The sequence below is a fragment of the Saccoglossus kowalevskii genome, chromosome 3 (genome assembly GCF_978046115.1).
Source record: "Saccoglossus kowalevskii chromosome 3, keSacKowa6.1, whole genome shotgun sequence".
Taxonomy (NCBI): domain Eukaryota; kingdom Metazoa; phylum Hemichordata; class Enteropneusta; family Harrimaniidae; genus Saccoglossus; species Saccoglossus kowalevskii.
In genome coordinates, this window is record NC_140643.1 from 4842714 (window position 1) to 4865421 (window position 22708).

Consider the following 22708-nt stretch of genomic DNA (forward strand, 5'->3'; position numbering starts at 1 on the left):
AAAGTGTTCGAAACTTTGGCGGAGTTACATGTATATTTAACCTAAGTCATTGGAATGCCAACCCCGCAGTTAAATTTCGAAAACATTAAGTAAAAGTCAAGAAAATGCCAGATATATAAGCAGATTATGGCAACTGCAAACCGAAAATCGAAGACAAACTGCTTGCAAAGTTTTGAAAAACGATTGCAAAGTTTGTAGATTCGTTTGGGAATGTTACATATGATATTATATTGACGGGTTCCATAGTCAAAAGTTCGAAAACGTAAAACAATACTTTGTAAATTGCCGTTAAATTAGCGTACTATTATTCGCAGCATGTAGAGGTCATAGGTCAATTCAATAAGTTACTCGTACAAACGCTATCAGGTTTAAAACAGTGTCAAACATGAAATAGTCGCCAGATCGAGTATATTTCAAATTGCGTAACCAGTAGTGTTGGTAGGTGAAGAGACAAAGTTCAAAGTCAAGCTCAATCGGGCATGGTTAGTTCTTGCATGGGAGACTGCCTGAGAAAACCAGCTAGGGAAATTTTTGTTTCTTACATCACATACATATCAAACATATGAGACAACGTTCGTGCATCTTTTTTTCACTGTAATGTCAATTATTTTTAGTCGAAAAACATGGAAATTTAGGCATGTTTTCAAGTTCATGAACTTTTTTCCAATTTCTCTATTATTTTTGGAGATCAAGTTGGTGATGATGTCGGCAAATAGTGGGGTTTGACCTGTTAACGTACCGTGAAAAGTCATACAAAGTGAACGCAAAGTTGAGCAAAGTGATTGGAAAGTTTGTAGATATATTTGTATGCTTGACCTAACTTGTTGGCATATAGAAACCCGCAGTTGTAAAGTCAAATAAATGAATAAAAGCGAGATGAAAACAGCCTATATAAGCAGAGTATCACATGAGCTGACTGGCCGTATAAATGATAGAAAACACCATGCAAATTTGGTAAAAGTGTTCGAAACTTTGGCGGAGTTACATGTATATTTAACCTAAGCCATTGGAATGCCAACCCCGCAGTTAAATTTCGAAAACATTAAGTAATTGTCTGGAAAATGCCCGATATATTAGCAGATTATGGCAACTGCAAACCGCAAATCGAAGTCAAACTGCTTGCAAAGTTTTGAAAAACGATTGCAAAGTTTGTAGATTCGTTTGGGAATGTTACATATGATATTATATTGACGGGTTCCATAGTCAAAAGTTCGAAAACGTAAAACAATATTTTGTAAATTGCCGTTAAATTAGCGTACTATTATTCGCAGCATGTAGAGGTCATAGGTCAATTCAAGAAGTTACTCGTACAAACGCTATCAGGTTTAAAATAGTGTCAAACATGAAATAGTCGCCAGATCGAGTATATTTCAAATTGCATAACCAGTAGTGTTGGTAGGTGAAGAGACAAAGTTTAAAGTCAAGCTCAATCGGGCATGGTTAGTTCTTGCATGGGAGACTGCCTGAGAAAACCAGCTAGGGAAACTTATGTTTGTTTCATCACATACATATCAAACATATGAGACAACGTTCGTGCATCTTTTTTTCACTGTAATGTCAATTATTTTTAGTAGAAAAACATGGACATTTAGGCATGTTTTCAAGTTCATGAACATTTTTTCCAATTTCTCTATTATTTTTGGAGATCAAGTTGGTGATGATGTCGGCACATAGTGGGGTTTGACCTGTTAACGTACCGTGAAAAGTCATACAAAGTGAACGCAAAGTTGTGCAAAGTGATTGGAAAGTTTGTAGATATATTTGTATGCTTGACCTAACTTGTTGGTATATAGAAATCCGCAGTTGTAAAGTCAAATAAATGAATAAAAGCGAGATGAAAACAGCCTATATAAGCAGAGTATCACATGAGCTGACTGGCCGTAAAAATGATAGAAAACAGCATGCAAAGTTGTTAAAAGTGTTCGAAACTTTGGCGGAGTTACATGTATATTTAACCTAAGTCATTGGAATGCCAACCCCGCAGTTAAATTTCGAAAACATTAAGTAAAAGTCAAGAAAATGCCAGATATATAAGCAGATTATGGCAACTGCAAACCGCAAATCGAAGTCAAACTGCTTGCAAAGTTTTGAAAAACGATTGCAAAGTTTGTAGATTCGTTTGGGAATGTTACATATGATATTATATTGACGGGTTCCATAGTCAAAAGTTCGAAAACGTAAAACAATACTTTGTAAATTGCCGTTAAATTAGCGTACTATTATTCGCAGCATGTAGAGGTCATAGGTCAATTCAAGAAGTTACTCGTACAAACGCTATCAGGTTTAAAACAGTGTCAAACATGAAATAGTCGCCAACTCGAGTATATTTCAAATTGCGCAACCAGTAGTGTTGGTAGGTGAAGAGACAAAGTTTAAAGTCAAGCTCAATCGGGCATGGTTAGTTCTTGCATGGGAGACTGCCTGAGAAAACCAGCTAGGGAAATTTTTGTTTGTTTCTTCACATACATATCAAACATATGAGACAACGTTCGTGCATCTTTTTTTCACTGTAATGTCAATTATTTTTAGTAGAAAAACATGGAAATTTAGGCATGTTTTCAAGTTCATGAACTTTTTTCCAATTTCTCTATTATTTTTGGAGATAAAGTTGGTGATGATGTCGGCACATAGTGGGGTTTGACCTGTTAACGTACCGTGAAAAGTCGTACAAAGTGAACGCAAAGTTCTTCAAAGTGATTGGAAAGTTTGGAGATATATTTGTATGCTTGACCTAACTTGTTGGCATATAGAAACCCGCAGTTGTAAAGTCAAATAAATGAATAAAAGCGAGATGAAAACAGCCTATATAAGCATAGTATCACATGAGCTGACTGGCCGTAAAAATGATAGAAAACAGCATGCAAAGTTGGTAAAAGTGTTCGAAACGTTGGCGGAGTTACATGAATATTTAACCTAAGCCATTGGAATGCCAACCCCGCAGTTAAATTTCGAAAACATTAAGTAATTGTCTGGAAAATGCCCGATATATTAGCAGATTAAGGCAACTGCAAACCGCAAATCGAAGTCAAACTGCTTGCAAAGTTTTGAAAAACGATTGCAAAGTTTGTAGATTCGTTTGGGAATGTTACATATGATATTATATTGACGGGTTCCATAGTCAAAAGTTCGAAAACGTAAAACAATATTTTGTAAATTGCCGTTAAATTAGCGTACTATTATTCGCAGCATGTAGAGGTCATAGGTCAATTCAAGAAGTTACTCGTACAAACGCTATCAGGTTTAAAATAGTGTCAAACATGAAATAGTCGCCAGATCGAGTATATTTCAAATTGCATAACCAGTAGTGTTGGTAGGTGAAGAGACAAAGTTTAAAGTCAAGCTCAATCGGGCATGGTTAGTTCTTGCATGGGAGACTGCCTGAGAAAACCAGCTAGGGAAATTTTTGTTTGTTTCATCACATACATATCAAACATATGAGACAACGTTCGTGCATCTTTTTTTCACTGTAATGTCAATTATTTTTAGTCGAAAAACATGGAAATTTAGGCATGTTTTCAAGTTCATGAACTTTTTTCCAATTTCTCTATTATTTTTGGAGATCAAGTTGGTGATGATGTCGGCACATAGTGGGGTTTGACCTGTTAACGTACCGTGAAAAGTCATACAAAGTGAACGCAAAGTTGTGCAAAGTGATTGGAAAGTTTGTAGATATATTTGTATGCTTGACCTAACTTGTTGGCATATAGAAACCCGCAGTTGTAAAGTCAAATAAATGAATAAAAGCGAGATGAAAACAGCCTATATAAGCAGAGTATCACATGAGCTGACTGGCCGTAAAAATGATAGAAAACAGCATGCAAAGTTGGTAAAAGTGTTCGAAACGTTGGCGGAGTTACATGTATATTTAACCTAAGTCATTGGAATGCCAACCCCGCAGTTAAATTTCGAAAACATTAAGTAATTGTCTGGAAAATGCCAGATATATAAACAGATTATCGCAACTGCAAACCGCAAATCGAAGACAAACTGCTTGCAAAGTTTTGAAAAACGATTGCAACGTTTGTAGATTCGTTTGGGAATGTTACATATGATATTATATTGACGGGTTCCATAGTCAAAAGTTAGAAAACGTAAAACAATATTTCGTAAATTGCCGTTAAAGTAGCGAACTATTATTCGCAGCATGTAGAGGTCATAGGTCAATTCAAGAAGTTACTCGTACAAACGCTATCAGGTTTAAAACAGTATCAAACATGAAATAGTCGCCAACTCGAGTATATTTCAAATTGCGTAACCAGTAGTGTTGGTAGGTGAAGAGACAAAGTTTAAAGTCAAGCTCAATCGGGCATGGTTAGTTCTTGCATGGGAGACAGCCTGAGAAAACCAGCTAGGGAAACTTATGTTTGTTTCATCACATACATATCAAACATATGAGACAACGTTCGTGCATCTTTTTTCACTGTAATGTCAATTATTTTTAGTAGAAAAACATGGACATTTAGGCATGTTTTCAAGTTCATGAACATTTTTTCCAATTTCTCTATTATTTTTGGAGATCAAGTTGGTGATGATGTCGGCACATAGTGGGGTTTGACCTGTTAACGTACCGTGAAAAGTCATACAAAGTGAACGCAAAGTTGTGCAAAGTGATTGGAAAGTTTGTAGATATATTTGTATGCTTGACCTAACTTGTTGGTATATAGAAATCCGCAGTTGTAAAGTCAAATAAATGAATAAAAGCGAGATGAAAACAGCCTATATAAGCAGAGTATCACATGAGCTGACTGGCCGTAAAAATGATAGAAAACAGCATGCAAAGTTGTTAAAAGTGTTCGAAACTTTGGCGGAGTTACATGTATATTTAACCTAAGTCATTGGAATGCCAACCCCGCAGTTAAATTTCGAAAACATTAAGTAAAAGTCAAGAAAATGCCAGATATATAAGCAGATTATGGCAACTGCAAACCGAAAATCGAAGACAAACTGCTTGCAAAGTTTTGAAAAACGATTGCAAAGTTTGTAGATTCGTTTGGGAATGTTACATATGATATTATATTGACGGGTTCCATAGTCAAAAGTTCGAAAACGTAAAACAATACTTTGTAAATTGCCGTTAAATTAGCGTACTATTATTCGCAGCATGTAGAGGTCATAGGTCAATTCAATAAGTTACTCGTACAAACGCTATCAGGTTTAAAACAGTGTCAAACATGAAATAGTCGCCAGATCGAGTATATTTCAAATTGCGTAACCAGTAGTGTTGGTAGGTGAAGAGACAAAGTTCAAAGTCAAGCTCAATCGGGCATGGTTAGTTCTTGCATGGGAGACTGCCTGAGAAAACCAGCTAGGGAAATTTTTGTTTCTTACATCACATACATATCAAACATATGAGACAACGTTCGTGCATCTTTTTTTCACTGTAATGTCAATTATTTTTAGTCGAAAAACATGGAAATTTAGGCATGTTTTCAAGTTCATGAACTTTTTTCCAATTTCTCTATTATTTTTGGAGATCAAGTTGGTGATGATGTCGGCACATAGTGGGGTTTGACCTGTTAACGTACCGTGAAAAGTCATACAAAGTGAACGCAAAGTTGAGCAAAGTGATTGGAAAGTTTGTAGATATATTTGTATGCTTGACCTAACTTGTTGGCATATAGAAACCCGCAGTTGTAAAGTCAAATAAATGAATAAAAGCGAGATGAAAACAGCCTATATAAGCAGAGTATCACATGAGCTGACTGGCCGTATAAATGATAGAAAACACCATGCAAATTTGGTAAAAGTGTTCGAAACTTTGGCGGAGTTACATGTATATTTAACCTAAGCCATTGGAATGCCAACCCCGCAGTTAAATTTCGAAAACATTAAGTAATTGTCTGGAAAATGCCCGATATATTAGCAGATTATGGCAACTGCAAACCGCAAATCGAAGTCAAACTGCTTGCAAAGTTTTGAAAAACGATTGCAAAGTTTGTAGATTCGTTTGGGAATGTTACATATGATATTATATTGACGGGTTCCATAGTCAAAAGTTCGAAAACGTAAAACAATATTTTGTAAATTGCCGTTAAATTAGCGTACTATTATTCGCAGCATGTAGAGGTCATAGGTCAATTCAAGAAGTTACTCGTACAAACGCTATCAGGTTTAAAATAGTGTCAAACATGAAATAGTCGCCAGATCGAGTATATTTCAAATTGCATAACCAGTAGTGTTGGTAGGTGAAGAGACAAAGTTTAAAGTCAAGCTCAATCGGGCATGGTTAGTTCTTGCATGGGAGACTGCCTGAGAAAACCAGCTAGGGAAACTTATGTTTGTTTCATCACATACATATCAAACATATGAGACAACGTTCGTGCATCTTTTTTTCACTGTAATGTCAATTATTTTTAGTAGAAAAACATGGACATTTAGGCATGTTTTCAAGTTCATGAACATTTTTTCCAATTTCTCTATTATTTTTGGAGATCAAGTTGGTGATGATGTCGGCACATAGTGGGGTTTGACCTGTTAACGTACCGTGAAAAGTCATACAAAGTGAACGCAAAGTTGTGCAAAGTGATTGGAAAGTTTGTAGATATATTTGTATGCTTGACCTAACTTGTTGGTATATAGAAATCCGCAGTTGTAAAGTCAAATAAATGAATAAAAGCGAGATGAAAACAGCCTATATAAGCAGAGTATCACATGAGCTGACTGGCCGTAAAAATGATAGAAAACAGCATGCAAAGTTGTTAAAAGTGTTCGAAACTTTGGCGGAGTTACATGTATATTTAACCTAAGTCATTGGAATGCCAACCCCGCAGTTAAATTTCGAAAACATTAAGTAAAAGTCAAGAAAATGCCAGATATATAAGCAGATTATGGCAACTGCAAACCGAAAATCGAAGACAAACTGCTTGCAAAGTTTTGAAAAACGATTGCAAAGTTTGTAGATTCGTTTGGGAATGTTACATATGATATTATATTGACGGGTTCCATAGTCAACAGTTCGAAAACGTAAAACAATACTTTGTAAATTGCCGTTAAATTAGCGTACTATTATTCGCAGCATGTAGAGGTCATAGGTCAATTCAATAAGTTACTCGTACAAACGCTATCAGGTTTAAAACAGTGTCAAACATGAAATAGTCGCCAGATCGAGTATATTTCAAATTGCGTAACCAGTAGTGTTGGTAGGTGAAGAGACAAAGTTCAAAGTCAAGCTCAATCGGGCATGGTTAGTTCTTGCATGGGAGACTGCCTGAGAAAACCAGCTAGGGAAATTTTTGTTTCTTACATCACATACATATCAAACATATGAGACAACGTTCGTGCATCTTTTTTTCACTGTAATGTCAATTATTTTTAGTCGAAAAACATGGAAATTTAGGCATGTTTTCAAGTTCATGAACTTTTTTCCAATTTCTCTATTATTTTTGGAGATCAAGTTGGTGATGATGTCGGCACATAGTGGGGTTTGACCTGTTAACGTACCGTGAAAAGTCATACAAAGTGAACGCAAAGTTGAGCAAAGTGATTGGAAAGTTTGTAGATATATTTGTATGCTTGACCTAACTTGTTGGCATATAGAAACCCGCAGTTGTAAAGTCAAATAAATGAATAAAAGCGAGATGAAAACAGCCTATATAAGCAGAGTATCACATGAGCTGACTGGCCGTATAAATGATAGAAAACACCATGCAAATTTGGTAAAAGTGTTCGAAACTTTGGCGGAGTTACATGTATATTTAACCTAAGCCATTGGAATGCCAACCCCGCAGTTAAATTTCGAAAACATTAAGTAATTGTCTGGAAAATGCCCGATATATTAGCAGATTATGGCAACTGCAAACCGCAAATCGAAGTCAAACTGCTTGCAAAGTTTTGAAAAACGATTGCAAAGTTTGTAGATTCGTTTGGGAATGTTACATATGATATTATATTGACGGGTTCCATAGTCAAAAGTTCGAAAACGTAAAACAATATTTTGTAAATTGCCGTTAAATTAGCGTACTATTATTCGCAGCATGTAGAGGTCATAGGTCAATTCAAGAAGTTACTCGTACAAACGCTATCAGGTTTAAAATAGTGTCAAACATGAAATAGTCGCCAGATCGAGTATATTTCAAATTGCATAACCAGTAGTGTTGGTAGGTGAAGAGACAAAGTTTAAAGTCAAGCTCAATCGGGCATGGTTAGTTCTTGCATGGGAGACTGCCTGAGAAAACCAGCTAGGGAAACTTATGTTTGTTTCATCACATACATATCAAACATATGAGACAACGTTCGTGCATATTTTTTTCACTGTAATGTCAATTATTTTTAGTAGAAAAACATGGACATTTAGGCATGTTTTCAAGTTCATGAACATTTTTTCCAATTTCTCTATTATTTTTGGAGATCAAGTTGGTGATGATGTCGGCACATAGTGGGGTTTGACCTGTTAACGTACCGTGAAAAGTCATACAAAGTGAACGCAAAGTTGTGCAAAGTGATTGGAAAGTTTGTAGATATATTTGTATGCTTGACCTAACTTGTTGGTATATAGAAATCCGCAGTTGTAAAGTCAAATAAATGAATAAAAGCGAGATGAAAACAGCCTATATAAGCAGAGTATCACATGAGCTGACTGGCCGTAAAAATGATAGAAAACAGCATGCAAAGTTGTTAAAAGTGTTCGAAACTTTGGCGGAGTTACATGTATATTTAACCTAAGTCATTGGAATGCCAACCCCGCAGTTAAATTTCGAAAACATTAAGTAATTGTCTGGAAAATGCCCGATATATTAGCAGATTATGGCAACTGCAAACCGCAAATCGAAGTCAAACTGCTTGCAAAGTTTTGAAAAACGATTGCAAAGTTTGTAGATTCGTTTGGGAATGTTACATATGATATTATATTGACGGGTTCCATAGTCAAAAGTTCGAAAACGTAAAACAATATTTTGTAAATTGCCGTTAAATTAGCGTACTATTATTCGCAGCATGTAGAGGTCATAGGTCAATTCAAGAAGTTACTCGTACAAACGCTATCAGGTTTAAAATAGTGTCAAACATGAAATAGTCGCCAGATCGAGTATATTTCAAATTGCATAACCAGTAGTGTTGGTAGGTGAAGAGACAAAGTTTAAAGTCAAGCTCAATCGGGCATGGTTAGTTCTTGCATGGGAGACTGCCTGAGAAAACCAGCTAGGGAAACTTATGTTTGTTTCATCACATACATATCAAACATATGAGACAACGTTCGTGCATCTTTTTTTCACTGTAATGTCAATTATTTTTAGTAGAAAAACATGGACATTTAGGCATGTTTTCAAGTTCATGAACATTTTTTCCAATTTCTCTATTATTTTTGGAGATCAAGTTGGTGATGATGTCGGCACATAGTGGGGTTTGACCTGATAACGTACCGTGAAAAGTCATACAAAGTGAACGCAAAGTTGTGCAAAGTGATTGGAAAGTTTGTAGATATATTTGTATGCTTGACCTAACTTGTTGGCATATAGAAACCCGCAGTTGTAAAGTCAAATAAATGAATAAAAGCGAGATGAAAACAGCCTATATAAGCAGAGTATCACATGAGCTGACTGGCCGTATAAATGATAGAAAACACCATGCAAATTTGGTAAAAGTGTTCGAAACTTTGGCGGAGTTACATGTATATTTAACCTAAGCCATTGGAATGCCAACCCCGCAGTTAAATTTCGAAAACATTAAGTAATTGTCTGGAAAATGCCCGATATATTAGCAGATTATGGCAACTGCAAACCGCAAATCGAAGTCAAACTGCTTGCAAAGTTTTGAAAAACGATTGCAAAGTTTGTAGATTCGTTTGGGAATGTTACATATGATATTATATTGACGGGTTCCATAGTCAAAAGTTCGAAAACGTAAAACAATATTTTGTAAATTGCCGTTAAATTAGCGTACTATTATTCGCAGCATGTAGAGGTCATAGGTCAATTCAAGAAGTTACTCGTACAAACGCTATCAGGTTTAAAATAGTGTCAAACATGAAATAGTCGCCAGATCGAGTATATTTCAAATTGCATAACCAGTAGTGTTGGTAGGTGAAGAGACAAAGTTTAAAGTCAAGCTCAATCGGGCATGGTTAGTTCTTGCATGGGAGACTGCCTGAGAAAACCAGCTAGGGAAACTTATGTTTGTTTCATCACATACATATCAAACATATGAGACAACGTTCGTGCATATTTTTTTCACTGTAATGTCAATTATTTTTAGTAGAAAAACATGGACATTTAGGCATGTTTTCAAGTTCATGAACATTTTTTCCAATTTCTCTATTATTTTTGGAGATCAAGTTGGTGATGATGTCGGCACATAGTGGGGTTTGACCTGTTAACGTACCGTGAAAAGTCATACAAAGTGAACGCAAAGTTGTGCAAAGTGATTGGAAAGTTTGTAGATATATTTGTATGCTTGACCTAACTTGTTGGTATATAGAAATCCGCAGTTGTAAAGTCAAATAAATGAATAAAAGCGAGATGAAAACAGCCTATATAAGCAGAGTATCACATGAGCTGACTGGCCGTAAAAATGATAGAAAACAGCATGCAAAGTTGTTAAAAGTGTTCGAAACTTTGGCGGAGTTACATGTATATTTAACCTAAGTCATTGGAATGCCAACCCCGCAGTTAAATTTCGAAAACATTAAGTAATTGTCTGGAAAATGCCCGATATATTAGCAGATTATGGCAACTGCAAACCGCAAATCGAAGTCAAACTGCTTGCAAAGTTTTGAAAAACGATTGCAAAGTTTGTAGATTCGTTTGGGAATGTTACATATGATATTATATTGACGGGTTCCATAGTCAAAAGTTCGAAAACGTAAAACAATATTTTGTAAATTGCCGTTAAATTAGCGTACTATTATTCGCAGCATGTAGAGGTCATAGGTCAATTCAAGAAGTTACTCGTACAAACGCTATCAGGTTTAAAATAGTGTCAAACATGAAATAGTCGCCAGATCGAGTATATTTCAAATTGCATAACCAGTAGTGTTGGTAGGTGAAGAGACAAAGTTTAAAGTCAAGCTCAATCGGGCATGGTTAGTTCTTGCATGGGAGACTGCCTGAGAAAACCAGCTAGGGAAACTTATGTTTGTTTCATCACATACATATCAAACATATGAGACAACGTTCGTGCATCTTTTTTTCACTGTAATGTCAATTATTTTTAGTAGAAAAACATGGACATTTAGGCATGTTTTCAAGTTCATGAACATTTTTTCCAATTTCTCTATTATTTTTGGAGATCAAGTTGGTGATGATGTCGGCACATAGTGGGGTTTGACCTGTTAACGTACCGTGAAAAGTCATACAAAGTGAACGCAAAGTTGTGCAAAGTGATTGGAAAGTTTGTAGATATATTTGTATGCTTGACCTAACTTGTTGGTATATAGAAATCCGCAGTTGTAAAGTCAAATAAATGAATAAAAGCGAGATGAAAACAGCCTATATAAGCAGAGTATCACATGAGCTGACTGGCCGTAAAAATGATAGAAAACAGCATGCAAAGTTGTTAAAAGTGTTCGAAACTTTGGCGGAGTTACATGTATATTTAACCTAAGTCATTGGAATGCCAACCCCGCAGTTAAATTTCGAAAACATTAAGTAAAAGTCAAGAAAATGCCAGATATATAAGCAGATTATGGCAACTGCAAACCGAAAATCGAAGACAAACTGCTTGCAAAGTTTTGAAAAACGATTGCAAAGTTTGTAGATTCGTTTGGGAATGTTACATATGATATTATATTGACGGGTTCCATAGTCAAAAGTTCGAAAACGTAAAACAATACTTTGTAAATTGCCGTTAAATTAGCGTACTATTATTCGCAGCATGTAGAGGTCATAGGTCAATTCAAGAAGTTACTCGTACAAACGCTATCAGGTTTAAAACAGTGTCAAACATGAAATAGTCGCCAGATCGAGTATATATCAAATTGCGTAACCAGTAGTGTTGGTAGGTGAAGAGACAAAGTTCAAAGTCAAGCTCAATCGGGCATGGTTAGTTCTTGCATGGGAGACTGCCTGAGAAAACCAGCTAGGGAAATTTTTGTTTGTTACATCACATACATATCAAACATATGAGACAACGTTCGTGCATCTTTTTTTCACTGTAATGTCAATTATTTTTAGTCGAAAAACATGGAAATTTAGGCATGTTTTCAAGTTCATGAACTTTTTTCCAATTTCTCTATTATTTTTGGAGATCAAGTTGGTGATGATGTCGGCACATAGTGGGGTTTGACCTGTTAACGTACCGTGAAAAGTCATACAAAGTGAACGCAAAGTTGAGCAAAGTGATTGGAAAGTTTGTAGATATATTTGTATGCTTGACCTAACTTGTTGGCATATAGAAACCCGCAGTTGTAAAGTCAAATAAATGAATAAAAGCGAGATGAAAACAGCCTATATAAGCAGAGTATCACATGAGCTGACTGGCCGTATAAATGATAGAAAACACCATGCAAATTTGGTAAAAGTGTTCGAAACTTTGGCGGAGTTACATGTATATTTAACCTAAGCCATTGGAATGCCAACCCCGCAGTTAAATTTCGAAAACATTAAGTAATTGTCTGGAAAATGCCCGATATATTAGCAGATTATGGCAACTGCAAACCGCAAATCGAAGTCAAACTGCTTGCAAAGTTTTGAAAAACGATTGCAAAGTTTGTAGATTCGTTTGGGAATGTTACATATAATATTATATTGACGGGTTCCATAGTCAAAAGTTCGAGAACGTAAAACAATATTTTGTAAATTGCCGTTAAATTAGCGTACTATTATTCGCAGCATGTAGAGGTCATAGGTCAATTCAAGAAGTTACTCGTACAAACGCTATCAGGTTTAAAACAGTGTCAAACATGAAATAGTCGCCAGATCGAGTATATTTCAAATTGCATAACCAGTAGTGTTGGTAGGTGAAGAGACAAAGTTTAAAGTCAAGCTCAATCGGGCATGGTTAGTTCTTGCATGGGAGACTGCCTGAGAAAACCAGCTAGGGAAATTTTTGTTTGTTTCATCACATACATATCAAACATATGAGACAACGTTCGTGCATCTTTTTTTCACTGTAATGTCAATTATTGTTAGTCGAAAAACATGGAAATTTAGGCATGTTTTCAAGTTCATGAACTTTTTTCCAATTTCTCTATTATTTTTGGAGATCAAGTTGGTGATGATGTCGGCACATAGTGGGGTTTGACCTGTTAACGTACCGTGAAAAGTCATACAAAGTGAACGCAAAGTTGTGCAAAGTGATTGGAAAGTTTGTAGATATATTTGTATGCTTGACCTAACTTGTTGGCATATAGAAACCCGCAGTTGTAAAGTCAAATAAATGAATAAAAGCGAGATGAAAACAGCCTATATAAGCAGAGTATCACATGAGCTGACTGGCCGTAAAAATGATAGAAAACAGCATGCAAAGTTGGTAAAAGTGTTCGAAACGTTGGCGGAGTTACATGTATATTTAACCTAAGTCATTGGAATGCCAACCCCGCAGTTAAATTTCGAAAACATTAAGTAATTGTCTGGAAAATGCCAGATATATAAGCAGATTATCGCAACTGCAAACCGCAAATCGAAGACAAACTGCTTGCAAAGTTTTGAAAAACGATTGCAACGTTTGTAGATTCGTTTGGGAATGTTACATATGATATTATATTGACGGGTTCCATAGTCAAAAGTTAGAAAACGTAAAACAATATTTCGTAAATTGCCGTTAAAGTAGCGAACTATTATTCGCAGCATGTAGAGGTCATAGGTCAATTCAAGAAGTTACTCGTACAAACGCTATCAGGTTTAAAACAGTATCAAACATGAAATAGTCGCCAACTCGAGTATATTTCAAATTGCGTAACCAGTAGTGTTGGTAGGTGAAGAGACAAAGTTTAAAGTCAAGCTCAATCGGGCATGGTTAGTTCTTGCATGGGAGACTGCCTGAGAAAACCAGCTAGGGAAATTTTTGTTTGTTACATCACATACATATCAAACATATGAGACAACGTTCGTGCATCTTTTTTTCACTGTAATGTCAATTATTTTTAGTCGAAAAACATGGAAATTTAGGCATGTTTTCAAGTTCATGAACTTTTTTCCAATTTCTCTATTATTTTTGGAAATCAAGTTGGTGATGATGTCGGCACATAGTGGGGTTTGACCTGTTAACGTACCGTGAAAAGTCATACAAAGTGAACGCAAAGTTGTGCAAAGTGATTGGAAAGTTTGTAGATATATTTGTATGCTTGACCTAACTTGTTGGCATATAGAAACCCGCAGTTGTAAAGTCAAATAAATGAATAAAAGCGAGATGAAAACAGCCTATATAAGCAGAGTATCACATGAGCTGACTGGCCGTATAAATGATAGAAAACACCATGCAAATTTGGTAAAAGTGTTCGAAACTTTGGCGGAGTTACATGTATATTTAACCTAAGTCATTGGAATGCCAACCCCGCAGTTAAATTCGAAAACATTAAGTAAAAGTCAAGAAAATGCCAGATATATGAGCAGATTATGGCAACTGCAAACCGAAAATCGAAGACAAACTGCTTGCAAAGTTTTGAAAAACGATTGCAAAGTTTGTAGATTCGTTTGGGAATGTTACATATGATATTATAGTGACGGGTTCCATAGTCAAAAGTTCGAAAACGTAAAACAATACTTTGTAAATTGCCGTTAAATTAGCGTACTATTATTCGCAGCATGTAGAGGTCATAGGTCAATTCAAGAAGTTACTCGTACAAACGCTATCAGGTTTAAAACAGTATCAAACATGAAATAGTCGCCAACTCGAGTATATTTCAAATTGCGTAACCAGTAGTGTTGGTAGGTGAAGAGACAAAGTTCAAAGTCAAGCTCAATCGGGCATGGTTAGTTCTTGCATGGGAGACTGCCTGAGAAAACCAGCTAGGGAAATTTTTGTTTGTTACATCACATACATATCAAACATATGAGACAACGTTCGTGCATCTTTTTTTCACTGTAATGTCAATTATTTTTAGTCGAAAAACATGGAAATTTAGGCATGTTTTCAAGTTCATGAACTTTTTTCCAATTTCTCTATTATTTTTGGAAATCAAGTTGGTGATGATGTCGGCACATAGTGGGGTTTGACCTGTTAACGTACCGTGAAAAGTCATACAAAGTGAACGCAAAGTTGTGCAAAGTGATTGGAAAGTTTGTAGATATATTTGTATGCTTGACCTAACTTGTTGGCATATAGAAACCCGCAGTTGTAAAGTCAAATAAATGAATAAAAGCGAGATGAAAACAGCCTATATAAGCAGAGTATCACATGAGCTGACTGGCCGTATAAATGATAGAAAACACCATGCAAATTTGGTAAAAGTGTTCGAAACTTTGGCGGAGTTACATGTATATTTATCCTAAGTCATTGGAATGCCAACCCCGCAGTTAAATTCGAAAACATTAAGTAAAAGTCAAGAAAATGCCAGATATATGAGCAGATTATGGCAACTGCAAACCGAAAATCGAAGACAAACTGCTTGCAAAGTTTTGAAAAACGATTGCAAAGTTTGTAGATTCGTTTGGGAATGTTACATATGATATTATAGTGACGGGTTCCATAGTCAAAAGTTCGAAAACGTAAAACAATATTTTGTAAATTGCCGTTAAATTAGCGTACTATTATTCGCAGCATGTAGAGGTCATAGGTCAATTCAAGAAGTTACTCGTACAAACGCTATCAGGTTTAAAACAGTGTCAAACATGAAATAGTCGCCAGATCGAGTGTATTTCAAATTGCGTAACCAGTAGTGTTGGTAGGTGAAGAGACAAAGTTTAAAGTCAAGCTCAATCGGGCATGGTTAGTTCTTGCATGGGAGACTGCCTGAGAAAACCAGCTAGGGAAATTTTTGTTTGTTTCATCACATACATATCAAACATATGAGACAACGTTCGTGCATCTTTTTTTCACTGTAATGTCAATTATTTTTAGTAGAAAAACATGGACATTTAGGCATGTTTTCAAGTTCATGAACTTTTTTCCAATTTCTCTATTATTTTTGGAGATCAAGTTGGTGATGATGTCGGCACATAGTGGGGTTTGACCTGTTAACGTACTGTGAAAAGTCGTACAAAGTGAACGCAAAGTTGTGCAAAGTGATTGGAAAGTTTGTAGATATATTTGTATGCTTGACCTAACTTGTTGGCATATAGAAACCCGCAGTTGTAAAGTCAAATAAATGAATAAAAGCGAGATGAAAACAGCCTATATAAGCAGAGTATCACATGAGCTGTCTGGCCGTAACAATGATAGAAAACAGCATGCAAAGTTGGTAAAAGTGTTCGAAACGTTGGCGGAGTTACATGTATATTTAACCTAATTCATTGGAATGCCAACCCCGCAGTTAAATTTCGAAAACATTAAGTAATTGTCTGGAAAATGCCAGATATATTAGCAGATTATGGCAACTGCAAACCGCAAATCGAAGACAAACTGCTTGCAAAGTTTTGAAAAACGATTGCAAAGTTTGTAGATTCGTTTTGGAATGTTACGTATGATATTATATTGACGGGTTCCATAGTCAAAAGTTCGAAAACGTAAAACAATATTTTGTAAATTGCCGTTACATTAGCGTACTATTATTCGCAGCATGAAGATGTCATAGGTCAATTCAAGAAGTTACTCGTACAAACGCTATCAGGTTTAAAACAGTGTCAAGCATGAAATAGTCGCCAGATCGACTATATTTCAAATTGCGTAACCAGTAGTGTTGGTAGGTGAAGAGACAAAGTTTAAAGTCAAGCTCAATCGGGCATGGTTAGTTCTTGCATGGGAGACTGCCTGAGAAAACCAGCTAGGGAATTTTTTTTTGGTTTCATCACATACATATCAAACATATGAGACAACGTTCGTGCATCTATTTTTCACTGTAATGTCAATTATTTTTAGTAGGAAAACATGGAAATTTAGGCATGTTTTCAAGTTCATGTACATTTTTCCAATTTCTCTATTATTTTTGGAGATCAAGTTGGTGATGATGTCGGCACATAGTGGGGTTTGACCTGTTAACGTACCGTGAAAAGTCATACAAAGTGAACGCAAAGTTGTGCAAAGTGATTGGAAAGTTTGTAGATATATTTGTATGCTTGACCTAACTTGTTGGTATATAGAAACCCGCAGTTGTAAAATAAAATAAATGAATAAAAGCGAGATGAAAACAGCCTATATAAGCAGAGTATCACATGAGCTGTCTGGCCGTAAAAATGATAGAAAACAGCATGCAAAGTTGGTAAAAGTGTTCGAAACGTTGGCGGAGTTACATGTATATTTAACCTAAGTCATTGGAATGCCAACCCCGCAGTTAAATTTCGAAAACATTAAGTAATTGTCTGGAAAATGCCAGATATATTAGCAGATTATGGCAACTGCAAACCGCAAATCGAAGACAAACTGCTTGCAAAGTTTTGGAAAACGATTGCAAAGTTTGTAGATTCGTTTGGGAATGTTACGTATGATATTATATTGACGGGTTCCATAGTCAAAAGTTCGAAAACGTAAAACAATATTTTGTAAATTGCCGTTAAATTAGCGTACTATTATTCGCAGCATGTAGAGGTCATAGGTCAATTCAAGAAGTTACTCGTACAAACGCTATCAGGTTTAAAACAGTGTCAAACATGAAATAGTCGGCAACTCGAGTATATTTCAAATTGCGTAACCAGTAGTGTTGGTAGGTGAAGAGACAAGGTTTAAAGTCAAGCTCAATCGGGCATGGTTAGTTCTTGCATGGGAGACTGCCTGAGAAAACCACCTAGGGAAATTTTTGTTGGTTTCATTACATACATATCAAACATATGAGACAACGTTCGTGCATCTTTTTTTCACTGTAATGTCAATTATTTTTAGTAGAAAAACATGGAAATTTAGGCATGTTTTCAAGTTCATGTACATTTTTCCAATTTCTCTATTATTTTTGGAGATCAAGTTGGTGATGATGTCGGCACATAGTGGGGTTTGACCTGTTAACGTACCGTGAAAAGTCGTACAAAGTGAACGCAAAGTTGTGCAAAGTGATTGGACGGTTTGTAGATATATTTGTATGCTTGACCTAACTTGTTGGCATATAGAAACCCGCAGTTGTAAAGTCAAATAAATGAATAAAAGCGAGATGAAAACAGCCTATATAAGCAGAGTATCACATGAGCTGACTGGCCGTAAAAATGATAGAAAACAGCATGCAAAGTTGGTAAAAGTGTTCGAAACGTTGGCGGAGTTACATGTATATTTAACCTAAGTCATTGGAATGCCAACCCCGCAGTTAAATTTCGAAAACATTAAGTAATTGTCTGGAAAATGCCAGATATATAAGCAGATTATCGCAACTGCAAACCGCAAATCGAAGACAAACTGCTTGCAAAGTTTTGAAAAACGATTGCAACGTTTGTAGATTCGTTTGGGAATGTTACATATGATATTATATTGACGGGTTCCATAGTCAAAAGTTAGAAAACGTAAAACAATATTTCGTAAATTGCCGTTAAAGTAGCGAACTATTATTCGCAGCATGTAGAGGTCATAGGTCAATTCAAGAAGTTACTCGTACAAACGCTATCAGGTTTAAAACAGTGTCAAACATGAAATAGTCGCCAACTCGAGTATATTTCAAATTGCGTAACCAGTAGTGTTGGTAGGTGAAGAGACAAAGTTTAAAGTCAAGCTCTATCGGGCATGGTTAGTTCTTGCATGGGAGACTGCCTGAGAAAACCAGCTAGGGAAATTTTTTTTGGTTTCATCACATACATATCAAACATATGAGACAACGTTCGTGCATCTTTTTTTCACTGTAATGTCAGTTATTTTTAGTAGAAAAACATGGACATTTAGGCATGTTTTCAAGTTCATGAACATTTTTCCAATTTCTCTATTATTTTTGGAGATCAAGTTGGTGATGATGTCGGCACATAGTGGGGTTTGACCTGTTAACGTACCGTGAAAAGTCATACAAAGTGAACGCAAAGTTGTGCAAAGTGATTGGAAAGTTTGTAGATATATTTGTATGCTTGACCTAACTTGTTGGTATATAGAAACCCCCAGTTGTAAAGTCATATAAATGATTAAAAGCGAGATGAAAACAGCCTATATAAGCAGAGTATCACATGAGCTGACTGGCCGTAAAAATGATAGAAAACAGCATGCAAAGTTGTTAAAAGTGTTCGAAACTTTGGCGGAGTTACATGTCTATTTAACCTAAGTCATTGGAATGCCAACCCCCGCAGTTAAATTTCGAAAACATTAAGTAAATGTCAAGAAAATGCCAGATATATAAGCAGATTATGGCAACTGCAAACCGAAAATCGAAGACAAACTGCTTGCAAAGTTTTGAAAAACGATTGCAAAGTTTGTAGATTCGTTTGGGAATGTTACATATGATATTATATTGACGGGTTCCATAGTCAAAAGTTCGAAAACGTAAAACAATACTTTGTAAATTGCCGTTAAATTAGCGTACTATTATTCCCAGCATGTAGAGGTCATAGGTCAATTCAAGAAGTTACTCCTACAAACGCTATCAGGTTTAAAACAGTGTCAAACATGAAATAGTCGCCAGATCGGGCATATTTCGAATTGCGTAACTAGTAGTGTTGGTAGGTGAAGAGACAAAGTTTAAAGTCAAGCTCAATCGGCATGGTTAGTTCTTGCATGGGAGACTGCCTGAGAAAACCAGCTAGGGATTTTTTTTTTGGTTTCATCACATACATATCAAACATATGAGACCATGTTCGTGCATCTTTTTTTCACTGTAATGTCAATTATTTTTAGTAGAAAAACATGGAAATTTAGGCATGTTTTTATGTTTATGAACATTTTTCCAATTTCTCTATTATTTTTGGAGATCAAGTTGGTGATGATGTCGGCACATAGTGGGGTTTGACCTGTTAACGTACCGTGAAAAGTCGTACAAAGTGAATGCAAAGTTGTGCGAAGTGATTGGAAAGTGTGTAGATATATTTGTATGCTTGACCTAGCTTGTTAGTATATAGAAACCCGCAGTTGTAAAGTCAAATAAATGAATAAAAGCGAGATGAAAACAGCCTATATAAGCAGAGTATCACATGAGCTGTCTGGCCGTAACAATGATAGAAAACAGCATGCAAAGTTGGTAAAAGTGTTCGAAACTTTGGCGGAGTTACATGTATATTTAACCTAAGTCATTGGAATGCCAACCCCGCAGTTAAATTTCGAAAACATTAAGTAAATGTCAAGAAAATGCCAGATATATAAGCAGATTATGGCAACTGCAAACCGAAAATCGAAGACAAACTGCTTGCAAAGTTTTGAAAAACGATTGCAAAGTTTGTAGATTCGTTGGGGAATGTTACATATGATATTATATTGACGGGTTCCATAGTCAAAAGTTCGAAAACGTAAAACAATACTTTGTAAATTGCCGTTAAATTAGCATACTATTATTCGCAGCATGTAGAGGTCATAGGTCAATTCAAGAAGTTACTCCTACAAACGCTATCAGGTTTAAAACAGTGTCAAACATGAAATAATCGCCAGATCGGGCATATTTCAAATTGCGTAACTAGTAGTGTTGGTAGGTGAAGAGACAAAGTTTAAAGTCAAGCTCAATCGCCATGGTTAGTTCTTGCATGGGAGACTGCCTGAGAAAACCAGCTAGGGATTTTTTTTTTGGTTTCATCACATACATATCAAACATATGAGACAATGTTCGTGCATCTTTTTTTCACTGTAATGTCAATTATTTTTAGTAGAAAAACATGGAAATTTAGGCATGTTTTCAAGTTCATGAACATTTTTCCAATTTCTCTATTATTTTTGGAGATCAAGTTGGTGATGATGTCGGCACATAGTGGGGTTTGACCTGTTAACGTACCGTGAAAAGTCGTACAAAGTGAACGCAAAGTTGTGCGAAGTGATTGGAAAGTTTGTAGATATATTTGTATGCTTGACCTAACTTGTTAGTATATAGAAACTCGCAGTTGTAAAGTCAAATAAATGAATAAAAGCGAGATGAAAACAGCCTATATAAGCAGAGTATCACATGAGCTGTCTGGCCGTAACAATGATAGAAAACAGCATGCAAAGTTGGTAAAAGTGTTCGAAACTTTGGCGGAGTTACATGTATATTTAACCTAAGTCATTGGAATGCCAACCCCGCAGTTAAATTTCGAAAACATTAAGTGAAAGTCAAGAAAATGCCAGATATATAAGCAGATTATGGCAACTGCAAACCGAAAATCGAAGACAAACTGCTTGCAAAGTTTTGAAAAGCGATTGCAAAGTTTGTAGATTCGTTTGGGAATGTTACATATGATATTATATTGACGGGTTCCATAGTCAAAAGTTCGAAAACGTAAAACAATACTTTGTAAATTGCCGTTAAATTAGCGTACTATTATTCGCAGCATGTAGAGGTCATAGGTCAATTCAAGAAGTTACTCCTACAAACGCTATCAGGTTTAAAACAGTGTCAAACATGAAATAGTCGCCAGATCGGGCATATTTCAAATTGCGTAACTAGTAGTGTTGGTAGGTGAAGAGACAAAGTTTAAAGTCAAGCTCAATCGGCATGGTTAGTTCTTGCATGGGAGACTGCCTGAGAAAACCAGCTAGGGATTTTTTTTTTCGTTTCATCACATACATATCAAACATATGAGACCATGTTCGTGCATCTTTTTTTCACTGTAATGTCAATTATTTTTAGTAGAAAAACATGGAAATTTAGGCATGTTTTTATGTTTATGAACATTTTTCCAATTTCTCTATTATTTTTGGAGATCAAGTTGGTGATGATGTCGGCACATAGTGGGGTTTGACCTGTTAACGTACCGTGAAAAGTCGTACAAAGTGAATGCAAAGTTGTGCGAAGTGATTGGAAAGTGTGTAGATATATTTGTATGCTTGACCTAGCTTGTTATTATATAGAAACCCGCAGTTGTAAAGTCAAATATATGAATAAAAGCGAGATGAAAACAGCCTATATAAGCAGAGTATCACATGAGCTGTCTGGCCGTAACAATGATAGAAAACAGCATGCAAAGTTGGTAAAAGTGTTCGAAACTTTGGCGGAGTTACATGTATATTTAACCTAAGTCATTGGAATGCCAACCCCGCAGTTAAATTTCGAAAACATTAAGTAAATGTCAAGAAAATGCCAGATATATAAGCAGATTATGGCAACTGCAAACCGAAAATCGAAGACAAACTGCTTGCAAAGTTTTGAAAAACGATTGCAAAGTTTGTAGATTCGTTGGGGAATGTTACATATGATATTATATTGACGGGTTCCATAGTCAAAAGTTCGAAAACGTAAAACAATACTTTGTAAATTGCCGTTAAATTAGCATACTATTATTCGCAGCATGTAGAGGTCATAGGTCAATTCAAGAAGTTACTCCTACAAACGCTATCAGGTTTAAAACAGTGTCAAACATGAAATAATCGCCAGATCGGGCATATTTCAAATTGCGTAACTAGTAGTGTTGGTAGGTGAAGAGACAAAGTTTAAAGTCAAGCTCAATCGCCATGGTTAGTTCTTGCATGGGAGACTGCCTGAGAAAACCAGCTAGGGATTTTTTTTTTGGTTTCATCACATACATATCAAACATATGAGACAATGTTCGTGCATCTTTTTTTCACTGTAATGTCAATTATTTTTAGTAGAAAAACATGGAAATTTAGGCATGTTTTCAAGTTCATGAACATTTTTCCAATTTCTCTATTATTTTTGGAGATCAAGTTG